Source organism: Pristiophorus japonicus, chromosome 1 (genome assembly GCF_044704955.1).
Source record: "Pristiophorus japonicus isolate sPriJap1 chromosome 1, sPriJap1.hap1, whole genome shotgun sequence".
NCBI lineage: Eukaryota > Metazoa > Chordata > Chondrichthyes > Pristiophoridae > Pristiophorus > Pristiophorus japonicus.
Genome location: NC_091977.1, coordinates 425,793,151 through 425,807,193, shown reverse-complemented (window position 1 = coordinate 425,807,193; position 14,043 = coordinate 425,793,151).

The following is a 14,043-nucleotide window of genomic DNA, read 5'->3' as shown; positions in this document are numbered from 1 at the left end:
GGAGAGACTCAACAAATACTTCGTGGCCAATGAGCTGGAAGAGGACGAGAACGCGACCAAATGAAGGGCAACAACCTATGGCCTCATGAAGAATCTCCTGGCCCTGGCAAAACCAACAGAGAAATCCTATGAAGAACTGTGTACGCTGGTCCGGGAGCACCTAAATCCTAAAGAAAGCATTTTGATGACGAGGTATCGGTTCTACACATGTCAACGATTGGAGGACCAGGAAGTGGCGAGCTACGTTGCCGAACTAAGGCACCTTGCAGGCCATTGTGAGTTTGAGGGATTCCTAGAACAAATGCTCAGAGACCTTTTTGTACTGGCATCGGACATGAGACAATCTTTCGCAAACTGTTGAATGTAGAAACTCCGAACCTGAGTAAAGCCATAACGATAGCCCAGGCATTTATGTCCACCAGTGACAACACCAAGCAGATTTCACAGAACAAAGAAGTTTCGGCCAGTACTGTACATAAAGTAACGTCAGTTTTGAGCAGAAATGTACAGGGCAGAATGTACATGCCAGCTGCTGTGGCCCGACCTCAATTGTTAATGCGAGGCAGTTAACACCCTATTGGCGCTGCGGAGGTGATCATCGGCCCCATCAATGCCGCTTTAAGCACTATGCGTGCAATGGCTGCAGAACAATGGGACACCTCCAACAAATGTGCAGGTGAGCTGCAAACCCTGCAAACCCTGCAAACCAATACATTGCAGAGGAAGATCGATCCACAGTGGATCAGACGGAATTGGAAACTCGTACGGAGGAGGCAGAGGTCTACTGGGTACACATGTTCATGACGAAATGCCCACCAATAATGCTGACCATTGAACTGAATGGTATTCCAGTGTCTATGGAGCTGGACATGGGGGCAAGTCAGTCAATAATGAGTAAAACGGCCTTCGACAGGCTGTGGGGAAAGAAGGTACACAGGCCCAAGCTCAGCCCCATTCATACCAAACTAAGGACTTACACCAAGGAACTAATCCCTGTAATTGGCAGTGCTGAAGTCAACGTCTCTTATGATGGAGCAGTACACGAACTCCCGTTGTGGATTGTGCCGGGGATGGCCCCACATTGTTTGGCGGAAGCTGGCTGGCTGGAACTGGGACGACATACGAGTGCTTTCGTCCATCGATGACACCCCATGTACCCAGGTGCTAAGCAAGTTCCCTTCGTTATTCGAGCCAGGCATTGGAAGCATCTTTGGGGTGAAAGTGCAGATTCGTTTGGTTCCCGGTACACGAACCATCCATCATAAGGCTCGGGCGGTACCGTAGATGATACGTGAAATAGTGGAAATCAAGCTGGATAGGCTGCAATGTGAATGCATCATTGCGCCGGTGGAATTCAACGACTGGGCAAGTCCGATTGTTCCAGTACTCAAGGAGGACGGTACGGTTAGAGTTAGCAGGGACTATAAAGTAACAATTAACCGTTTTTCGCTGCAGGACCAGCACCCACTACCAAAGGCAGATGACCTATTCGCGACCCTGGCTGGAGGCAAGACGTTCACCAAGCTGGATCTGACCTCAGCCTACATTATGCAAGAGCTGAAGGAATCTTCGAAAGGCCTCACCTGCATCAACACGCACAAAGATCTGTTTATCTACAACGGGTGCATGTTCGGGATTCGGTCGGCTGCAGCGATCTTTCAGCGGAACATGGAAAGCCTGCTAAAGTCGTTTCCTTGCATAGTGGTCTTCCAGGACGACATAGTGGTTACAGATCGGGACACCATGGCACATTAGAAGAATCTGGAGGAGGTTCTTAGTCGGTTGGATCGTGTGGGGCTCAGGTTGAAATGCTCGAAGTGTGTTTTCTTGGCACAGGATGTCGAATTCTTTGGAAGGAGAATCGCAGCAGACAGCATCAGACCCACCTACGCCAAGACGGAGGCCATCAAGAAAGGGTCGCAACCACAGAACGTGATGGAGCTGTGGTCATTCCTGGGACTCCTTAACTACTTTGGTAATTTCCTACCTGGGTTAAGGACCCTGCTAGAACCGCTACTTGCGCTACTGCACAAGGGAGATGACTGGGTATGGGGGAATTCACAAGAGGCTGCCTTTAAGAAAGCCAGAAACTTATTGTGTTCTAACAAACTGCTTGTCCTGTATAACCCATGTAAACAATTGGTGTTAGCTTGCGATGCGTCGTCACACGGGGTCGGGTGTGTGTTACAACAGGCTAATGTTTCGGGAATTTTGCAACCAGTTGCATATGCATCCAGGAGTTTGTCCAAGGTCGAAAGGGCCTACAGCATAGTTGAAAAAGAGGCTCTGGCATGCATTTACGGGGTAAAAAAAATGCAACAATACTTATTTTGTCTCAAATTCGAGCTTGAAACTGACCACAAGCCGCTCATATCACTATTCTCGGAGAGCAAAGGGATTAATAGCAATGCCTCTGCCCGCATCCAAAGATGGGTGCTCACACTGTTGGCATACAACTCTGTAAACTGGGTACAAAGAACTGTGTGGATGCTCTCAGTCGGCTACCATTGCCCACCACCGGGGTGGAAATGGCACAACCAGCGGACTTGCTCATGGTCATGGAGGCATTTGAGAATGAGAAATCCCCTGTTATGGCCCGCCAAATCAGGACCTGGACCAGCCAGGATCCTTTATTTTCCTTGGTAAAAAACTGTGTCCTCCATGGGAGCTGGTCCAGTGTCCCAGTGGAGATGCAGGAAGAGATTAAGCCATTCCACAAACGCAAAGATGAGCTGTCCCTGCAGGCGGACTGTCTTTTGTGGGGCAATCGCATAGTCTTGTCCAAGAAAGGCAGAGACACATTTATTTGCGAACTGCACAACACCCACCCAGGCATTGTAATAATGAAAGCCATAGCCAGATCCCATGTGTGGTGGCCTGGCATCGACTCAGATTAAGAGTCATGTGTGCGCCATTGCAACACTTGCTCTCAGCTGAGCAATGCACCCAGAGAGGTACCGCTAAGTTTGTGGTCATGGCCATTCAAACCGTGGTCGAGGATCCATGTGGACTATGTGGGCCTATTCCTAGGCAAAATGTTTTTGGTTGTTGTGGATGCTTATTTAAAGTGGATTGAATGTGCAATAATGTCTGTAAGCACATCCACAGCCACCATTGAAAGTCTATGAACTATGTTTGCCACGCACGGCTTGCCTGATGTCCTAGTCAGCGACAATGGGCCGTGCTTCACCAGTGCCGAATTCAAATAATTCATGACCTGCAATGGGGTCAAACATGTCACATCTGCCCCGTTCAAGCCCGCATCCAATGGCCAAGCAGAACGGACAGTTCAGACCATCAAGCAAAGCTTGAAACACGTGTCGGAAGGCTCCATGCAGACTGGGTTTTCCCAAGTACTGCTCAGCTACCGCACCAGACCCCACTCACTCACCGGGATTCCCCCAGCTGAGCTGCTCATGAAAAGGGCACTTAAAGCAAGGCTCTCTCTTGTCCACCCTGATCTACATGGTCACGTGGAGGACAAGCGGAATCAACAAAATGTGTACCAAATTTGTCACGTAATATTGAGATCAATGATCCTGTGCTTGTGCTCAATTATGGACATGGTCCCAAATGACTCGCTGGCATGGTCACAGCCAAAGAGGGGAGTAGGGTACTTCAGGACAAACTGACCAATGGACAAAAACACAGAAAACTTTTGGACCAAATCAAATTGCTGTTCACCAACAGCTACAAACAACCCGAAGAGGACACCACCAACTTTGACCTTCCAACACACACACAACTGGCAACTGACATTACAGTTGATCATGAAACCGAACTCATCAACCCCAGCAGCCCGGCAAGGCCAATGAAGAACTGACCAACCCACCCACACCAGCATTTGTACCAAGACGATCGACAAGGAAGCGCAAAGCCCCAGATCGTCTCACCTTGTAAATAATGTACTGTTGACTTCACGGGGGAGTGATGTTATATATTTAACCTCTTGAAAACTGCATCACACCTGACCGCCAGAGGGCCAACCTGTTGCAGTCCCAAGGGATCCTAGCATCTCTTGGGAGCACAGCATATAAGCAGACCACCCATGTGGTACCTGCACTCTGGAACCTGAATAAAGTAGATAAGGTCACACTTGCTCATAACACACAGTACTCAGTCTGACCATTTATTATGAGTTTATTATGAGAATTGGCACTCTGATTTTTCAAAACACATCATCTTTATTTTGCATGCACCTATGCAGCACTTATTCTGGAAGTTTAGCAGCAACAAACAGCACTCACTGATTCCAGCAGGTGATTTCTCCCACAGTACTGCTAAAAACACTCCTTCAGGCACAAAAAATCAGTCAGAAGCCTTTGCACAGATCCACAAAACCAAAAATCACTCTTCTCCGTGTACCTTTAAAAATAGCCGATTGCCAATATTTCTGTGCCACTGCACATGTGCGCACACTGCAGCGCGCATGTGCAAGGCTGCCAGCACTAAAAATGACGCTGGGCCCTAGCCCCGCCCCCCTGCCAGCAGTTCTTCATCGCAATGCCTTGGCCCAGCCCCCAGCAGTTCCTGCTGCGCCACGCCGACCTGGAAATGGCCCGAAAAATCTCGGAGAATACTGAGGTTAGTAATAGGTGCACCTTGTGTTCCAGAAAATAGGCGTGCCTCTCGGAGGTGCGCCGTTCTGTGGGACAGCCGAAACTTGGACCCATAGAGACATAGAAAATAGGTGCTGGAGCAGGCCATTCAGCCCTTCGAGCCTGCACCAGCATTCAATATGATCATGGCTGATCATGCATCTTCACTACCCCACTCTTGCCTTCTCTCGATACTTTCTGATCCTTTTAGCCACAAGGACCACATCTAACTCCCTTTTGAATATATCCAATGAATTGGACTCAAAACATTCTGCGGTAGAGAATTCCACAGGTTCACAATTCTCTGGGTGAAAGAGTTTCTCCTCATCTCGGTCCTATATGGCTTACCCCTTATCCTTAGAGTGTGTCCCCGGTTCTGGACTTCCCCAACATCGGGAACATTCTTCCTACATCTAACCTGTCCAATCCCATCAGAATTTTATATGCTTCTATGAGATCCCCTCGCATTCTTCTAAATTTCAGTGACTATAAGTCTAGTCGATCCAATCTTTCTTCATATGTCAGTCCTGCCATCCCGGGAATCAGTCTGGTGAACCTTCGCTGCACTCCCTCAATAGCAAGAACGTCCTTCCTCAGATTAGGAGACCAAAACTGCACACAATACTCAAGGTGTGGTCTCACCAAGGCCCTGAACAACTGCAGTAAGACCTCTCTGCTCTTATACTCAAATCCTCTCGCTATGAAGGTCAACATGCCATTTGCTTTCTTAACTGCCTGCTGTACCTGCATGCCTACTTTCAATGACTGATGTACTATGATACCCAGGTCTCGTTGCACCTCACCTTTTACTAATCTGTCACCATTCAGATAATAATCTGCCTTCCTGTTTTTGCCATCAAAGTGGATAACCTCACACTTAGCCACATTATACTACATCTGTCATGCATTTGCCCACTCACTTAACCTGTCCAAGTCACCCTGCAGCCTCTTAGCATTCTCCTCACAGCTCACACTGCCACCCAGCTTAGTGGTCATCTGCAAACTTAGAGAGATATTACATTCAATTCCTTCATCTAAATCATTAATGTCCATTGTAAATAGCTGCGGTCCCAGCATTGAACCCTGCGGTATCCCACTAGTCACTGCCTGCCATTCTGAAAATGATCCGTTTACTCCCACTCATTGGCCCCAAGTTTTCACATGATTTGCTCCTGATTTTTAGGAGCAACTGGTGGAGAACGGAGTATCTTAGAAATCGGAATTCTCCACATTTAAGTTTTCTGCAGTTCTAGTCAGGTAGAACGGTTTCACTTTTGAACAGAATTTTTTTTTCAAAAGGGGGCGTGTCCGGCCACTGACGCCTGATTTGAAAGTTTCCACAGTGAAAACGTACTCCAAACTAACTTAGAATGGAGCAAGTGAAGATTTTTGTAGGCTTGAAAAAACCTTGCCTACACATTAAAAAAATCAGGCGCAGGTTACAAATTAGGCGTCGGGAACGAGGTGGGGGGGGGGGGGATGGGGGGAAGGGAAGTCATTACATTCTACAATCAATCCTTAGTTATACTTATACAAATATTATACAAATAAATCCAATCTGAATAAAAATTTATAAGCAAAGAAAATATTAAATAAACCATGTTCCTACCTGTGTGAAAGTGCTTCAGCGACCGACGGCAGGGGGAGGCAGGGAGAAGGATGCAAGAAGCCTCATTACTTGAGGCAGCCGTTCCCGACGGCGGCGGGGGGGGGGGGGAGGCAGGGAGAAGGCTGCAGGAAGCCTCATTATTAGAGGCTGCCGTTTGCCGTCGGACCCGACGGACGGCAGGGGGAGAAAGCTGCAAGAAGCCTCAGTGCTGATCATGGAAGGGCAATGTGGTTTTATTAAAAAATTTTAAAAATTGAACAGCTACAAAGAATTTGAATAGTCTCAAACAAATACATGTGTCCCGTTTATCACAGTCTATCTTTAATTACAGAATGCACTCCCTCACCCTCACACACAGAAATATCAGGAAAATTAAAATACAAGCCTTTGCAAGGGTTCAATAAACAAATTTTCAATTTTTCTGCAGCACTTTTTAAAATGGTCGAGTGCCAATGTTTCCTTCACACTGCGTGTGCGCGAACGCTCCAATGCGCACGCGCAGCGTTGCCGGCACGAAAAAAACTAATTTAAATTGTACCCGCCCCCTCCTACTTACAAAATCGGCGCGAGTGGTAGGCTCCGCCCCCTGGGCGCCACGCCAAGCAGACATCGAGCTGCAAAGCGCTCGAGAATAGCGCGTTTTTTTTCAGGCGCCGTTTTCGGCGCGAAAAACGGGCGCCCAGCTCAGAGGGGCGCCTGTTTTGCCACGTGTGGAAACTTGGGGCCTTTGATTCCTGTCTGCCAACCAGTTCTCTATCCATGTCAATACATTACCTCCAATCCCATGTGCCTTAATTTTGCACACTAATCTCTTGTGGTTGGTTCTATGTAACTACTCATAGAGGGAGCAGCTGAGTTTTTGAAGTGATCTTTTCTGAAAATGGGCTTTAACAGTGGATTTCTGAGAGCTGGATTTCTAAGCGGTTGTTATTTCTTGACTTTTTAATTGTCCATATTGTTGGTAGGAACATTTTTGATAGCTGCAATTATAGATCAGAATTTGACAATTTCCCCCTTGCCATGTTATCTGGGGGAGGAATAATGGTATGAAGGGAGGGGGAGCAGATTAGTTTGCGCCAGGAACTCTGCATACAGATTCAGGCACATCTTACCTTGGAATATCCAAAGAAAACAGCTATCATGGGGAGGCAGTGACAGAGTTGTGCTGTCAATTGGGATTTGATGTGTAGACAACCTCTACTCCAGTAAGGGCACTGCCAGTAACAGTCAGGGTTACTATAGTCCTGAACTTTTCTTTCTCTAGCTTATTCCACAGAGGACAGCAGCAATTTTAATAAATCTGCAGTACACAGGTCACTGATGTATGTTCACCAGGCTAAACACCCTCATCACTTTCACCTTGGAACACCAGCAGCAGAATGAGGGCACTGCAATTTTTGCACATTGTACAATTCCCCAGGATCTCATTTGTGTGGCCACCTGAGACCCTGCATACAATGTTATGACCTTCATGAGCCACAAGGGCTTCCACTCCATCCATATGCATTGGCTAGCGACTGGAAACAACGGATCAATCAGATGAATGCACACTTCCAGGCAGCAATCACGGTATCTTCTGCAAAGCTACCCTCTGCAAATTCCGGATCGAATCATGGGATCTTAGACCACATTATTCACTTTTGCTCATTCTGATCATGAATCTATTTATGCATGCATCTGGAATGTACATGACGACCTTTATCGGGACCTGTCACATCTCCGATATTTGGATGGAAGTCCTGCACGATAAACAGGCATTAAAGAGAAGCCAGTTAAAGTCCCAAATTAAAGGGACAGAAGGAAACAACTTGAATATTTTTTAACATTTTTTATTTAATTTATTTTTCCCTTGTCTTTCTGATCAGACAATGGAAGGAATGTCTGTGAAATGAGAGAAGCAGAAGAGTAAACTTTCTATTTACTCCTTGCATTCAAAAGCCTCCTCACAATTGCCCTTTATGATAATTCCTGTAATTCTCAATTGTAGCATCACTCCTTTCTTTCTTTCTTTCTTTCTTTCTTTAGGGGTCTGAGAGTCTGCATCCCAGAGTACTTAAGGAAGTAGCCCTAGAAATAGTGGATGCACTGGTGGTCACTTTCCAACATTCTATAGACTCTGGATCAGTTCCTATGGACTGGAGGGTAGCTAATGTAATACCACTTTTTAAAAAAGGAGGGAGAGAGAAAACAGGAAATTATAGACTGGTTAGCCAGACATCAGTAATGGGGAAAATGTTGGAATCAATTATTAAAGCTGTAACATTTGGAAAGCAGTGACAGGATCGGTCCAAGTCAGCATGGATTTATGAATTTTTTGAGGATGTAACTAATAGAGTGGACAAGAGAGAATCACTGGATATGGTGTATTTGGACTTTCAAAAGGCTTTTGACAAGGTCCCACACAAGAGGTTAGTGTACAAAATTAAAGCACATGGTATTGGGGGTAATGTATTGATGTGGATAGAGAACTGGTTGGCAGACAGGAAGCAAAGAGTAGGAATAAATGGGTCCTTTTCAGAATGGCAGGCAGTGATTAGTGGGGTACCGCAAGGTTCAGTGCTCGGACTCCAGCTATTTACAATATACATTAATGATTTAGATGAAGGAATTTAATGTAATATCTCCAAGTTTGCAGATGACACTAAGCTGGGTGGCAATGTGAGCTGTGAGGAGAATGCTAAGAGGCTGCAGGGTGACTTGGACAGGTTAGGTGAGTGAGCAAATGCGTGGCAGATGCAGTATAATGTGGATAAATGTGAGGTTATCCACTTTGGTGGTAAAAACAGGAAGGCAGAATATTATCTGAATGGTGACAGATTAAGAAAAGATGAGGTGCAATGAGACCTGGGTGTTATGGTACATCAGTCATTGAAAGTTGGCATGCAGATACAGTAGGCGGTGAAGAAGGCAAATGGCATGTTGGCCTTCATTGCGAGAGGATTTGAGTATAGGAGCAGAGAGGTCTTACTGCAGTTGTACAGGGCCTTGGTGAGGCCACACCTTGAATATTGTGTACAGTTTTGGTCTATTAATCTGAGGAAGGACATTCTTGCTATTGAGCGATTACAGCGAAGATTCACCAGATTGATTCCCGGGATGGCAGGACTGACATATGAAGAAAGACTGGATCGACTAGGCTTATAGTCACTGGAATTTAGAAGAATGAGAGGGGATCTCATAGAAACATATAAAATTCTGACGGGGTTGGACAGGTTAGTTGCAGGAAGAATGTTCCCGATGTTGGGGAAGTCCAGAACCAGGGGTCACAGACTAAGGATAAGGGGTAAGCCATTTAGTACCGAAATGAGGAAAAACTCCTTCACTCAGAGAGTTGTGAGCATGTGGAATTCTCTACCACAAAAAGTTGTTGAGGCCAGTTCATTAGATATATTCAAAAGGGAGTTAGATGTGGCCCTTACGGCTAACGTGATCAAGGTTTATGGAGAGAAAGCAGGAATGGGATACTGAAGTTGCATGATCAGCCATAATCATATATCATGGTGGTGCAACCTCAAAGGGCCGAATGGCCTACTCCTGCACCTATTTTCTATGTTTGTTTCTTTCTTTGTTTCTTTCTTTGTTTCTTTATTTCTTTCTTTATTTCTTTCTTTCTATATAGTTGGTGAAGAAAGGTAATGTTCTTTAGGGACCAGATGTTGGACTGGGTTAAACTGGCCATTTGCCTCTTGAACCTGGTTTCAGAATGAGCCTAGACTGAAGTTTCTCCCTTTTGTGGGGCCCATATATGGAATTAATAGGTGCTGTTGCAAAGGAACCCGTAATGGTCCAGGAACGACTGTATCAAACAGGCATGAAATTAGAGACCTCACCCAGAAAGACCACAAAGTTGACTATTGTAGGAAATAGAAAATATCACACTGGTTCAGTAAGTGGAGATCTTTTAAGCAGCTCAAGCCAAGGGACATTATTGATTCAGCTTAGAGACAACCTTATTCTGCATCTAAATATGTAATACCTGACCAGGTTGATGCTGACCTTAGGGAGGTAATTATGACTATATGTGATCGTGTCTCTCCCGGGCTGCCGGTTCGCTATCACACATTTTACACGATCGCACAAAGTCAAAATTAACCCCAGAGTGTCTGAAATGGGAAGGTTTCCATTATGCAGTGTAATGTCTGTAACCTTGTAATGTTCGTAGCTCCACACTGTGGATGTGGACGTATTGTGCACTGCAACTATAGAGTTAATAATAAACAAAACCAGGCATGTTCTGGAGGCTTCCAACAGAGCTTCCAGCCATGTTAGAAGCTATGTGTGCTGTGCTCTGTGAATATATCACATTTTGTGATGAGGATGGGATTTGTTGGATGATTTAAAACTGAAATTTTGTTGGTGAAGGATTCAGCCAGCTGACAGAGAGACTTTGGAAGCTTCTGTCTTTGGAAAAAGCTACAAAATCCAAGGTAAAATACAGCATACTGTGTGAACAGCTAGAAATTAAAATGACAGCACCCGCAGGTGTAATGGGACATTTGGGTGAACATAGACAGAACTGGGAACGTTTTAAAGCTTATGTGGATCGGCTAGAAATGTATTTCACTGCAAATAACATAAACATAAGAACATAAGAACATAAGAATTAGGAACAGGAGTAGGCCATCTAGCCTCTTGAACTTGCTCCACCATTCAAAAAGATCATGGCTGATCTGGCCGTGGACTCAGCTCCACTTACCCGCCCGCTCCCCATTACCCTTAATTCCCTTATTGGTTAAAAACTATCTATCTGTGATTTGAATACATTCAATGAGCTTGCCTCAACTGCTTCCTTGGGCAGAGAATTCCACAGATTCACAACTCTCTGGGAGAAGAAATTCCTTCTCAACTCGGTTTTAAACTGGCTCCCTCGTATTTTGAGGCTGTGCCCCCTAGTTCTAGTCTCCCCGACCAGTGGAAACAACCTCTCTGCCTCTATCTTATCTATCCCTTTCATTATTTTAAATGTTTCTATAAGATCACCCCTCATCCTTCTGAACTCCAACGAGTAAAGACCCAGTCTACTCAATCTATCATCATAAGGTAACCCCCTTATCTCTGGAATCAGCCTAGTGAATCGTCTCTGTATCCCCTCCAAGGCTAGTATATCCTTCCTTAAGTACGAAGTTCCAGACAATGCAGTCCAGAATCAGGCAATCTTGGAACGTAAGAGAGCAATCTTCTTATCAGAAGCTGGTCCGGCATTGTATGAAACCCTTGTAAAGCTGCTTGTGCCTGACGAGCCAAAGGACACAACGCTTAAAGAGATTTTAATGAAGCTGGAGCAGCACTATAACCACAAGCCGTTGGAAATTGCTGAAAGCTATTGTTTTGGTATATGAAATCAAAAGACTGATCAAAGTAGCATTAAAAAAGCTATCTATTCACTGTAATTTTGGAAACTTTCAAAACTGAGCATTGCGGGATCGTTTTGTTTGTGGGGTGAAAAGTGATGCGCTCAGGAGTTATTGACGATGGATGACTTGACTTTTGAGGTTGCTTGTCAGACAGCAAGGTCGATGGCCATGGCCGAACAATATTCCCAAGAATTTCATAATAATTACGGTTGTCAGTCAACCGAGGTAAATTGTCTGCAGGTTCTAAGTAAAAGTCGGTGGGTGCACAAATTCTCAGCAACTGGAAATTCTAACAGAACGTCGAAGTCATGCTATAGGTGCCTGGGACAACACATTGCTCAAAGTTGTCCATACGTGAAGGCAGAGTGTTTCTTCTGCAGAAAGACTGGGCATCTTGCGAAGGCATGCCAACTGAAGGGTAAACCAGCTTTCAAAGCCACGAGTCCAGCATTCAAAGCTATGAGTAGAAATCCACAGAGACTACATAGCATGGAAGAACAACAACAGGACGTGGAGATGTTAGAGCTATACGTCATCAGGAGTACGAGGTTAACGGACAGCGAATTGGAAGGTATCAAAATCCACATAGATGTTGCGGGATTTAAGATATCAATGGAATTCGACATGGGTGCATCCGTGAGTGTGGTACCAGAGTCGTTATACCGCGACAAATTGCGTGATTTCCAACTGCAGAAATCCAAGACAGAGCTGCGAGGCTACTTGGGAGAGAAAATTCCTGTGGTACCAGTGACATATAAGGATCAATTCCAGAGCTTGCCTCTAAGAGACAAGCCTGCCTTATGAGGAAGAAATTGGTTGAGATCACTGAAGCTGGATTGGAGTAAGATTTTCCATGTGAAAGCGAGATTTGCATTAACGGATGATGTTATCAAAAAGTATCTGAAGGTATTTTGCGAAGGCAGTCCGATCCAAGGCGTCAAGGCGAGTGTCAGGGTACAGAAGGACGCTAGATCAGTTTACTACAAGCCACGTTCCATATCATATGCACTCAAGGAAAAAGTTGAGCAAGAACTCAAAAGAGATTGAGAACATTATTTGTAAGATAGATCGATATAATTGGGCTACACCCATTGTTGTTGTATCTAAGTCCGATGGTAAGGTAAGATTGTGTGGTGATTATAAAGTAACCGTAAACCAGATTCTAGAGGGTAATGTTCCCAATACATTGCCGAATATAGAAGATTTGTTCACAACACTGACAGGTGGTCAGATCTTCTCAAACCTGGATCTTATGAATGCCTAATTACAGCTTGAACTAGATGAGGAGTCCAAGTCATGTTTGACTATAGATACTCATCTAGGCCTATATCAATTTAATAGGCTACCGTTTGGAGTGTCTTCCGCCCCTGCTATATTCCAAGGGGTGATGAACCAGATTTTGCAAGGTATTGAAAGGGTAGTATGTTATTTGGATGACATACTAATTTCAACACCAAATAGGGAAATTCATAATAACATACTGAATGAAGTCCTCAAATGGGAGAGAAGCACAGAGTACGATTGTCTGCTCATAAGTGTGAGTTATTTAAAAATTCAGTGGAATACTTAGGGTACAGAGTAGACAAAGATGGTTTACATCCAACCATGGAAAAATTGGATGCAATTAGAAATGCATCCACTCCCAGGGATGTCACTGAACTTCGTTCATTCTTGGGTCTTTTGAACTATTATGGGAAGTTCTTACCAAATTTGGCTACAGTATTACATCCACTGAATGAACTATTAAAAAAACAGGTCCAGTGGAAGTGGTCAAAAGAATGCACTACAGCATTCAAGGAGTGTAAAAGCAAATTGGTAGAGAGCACCATGTTAGTTCACTATGACATATCTAAGGAGATTAAGCTAGCATGTGATGCCTCTCCGTATGGAGTTGGGGCAGTAATCTCTCATGTATTAAGTAGTGGGGAGGAGAGACCAATTGCTTTTGCTTCATGCATTCTCACTGCCATTGAGAGTAATTATGCGCAAATCGAAAGGGAAGCTTTGCATTATATTTTTGGGGTCAAGAAGTTCCACAAATACTTGTATGGTTGTAAGTTTACCATCGTTATGGACCATAAGCCCCTAACAGCAATTCTCTATCCAAAGTCCCCAATTCCAACATTAGCTGCAGCCCGAATGCAAAGATGGGCTTTGATTTTGTCAGCATATACATATGATATTGAATACAGATGATCAGCTGATCACAGTAATGCTGATGCAATGTCTAGATTGCCTTCCCTATCACAAGTTACACCGGATAGGGAAGAAGTGTTTTATTTTTCATACATTGATGAACTGCCAATCACAGCTGAAGAGATTGGTAGAACAACCAAACGTGACCCAGTTATGTCAAAGGTGTATGATTATAATGCAAATGTATGGCCAAACTAGGTAACAGACAAAGATATTCATCCATTCTTCATTCAAAGGAATTAATTATCAGTCAATAAATATTGTATCATGTGAGGTGCAAGAGTGG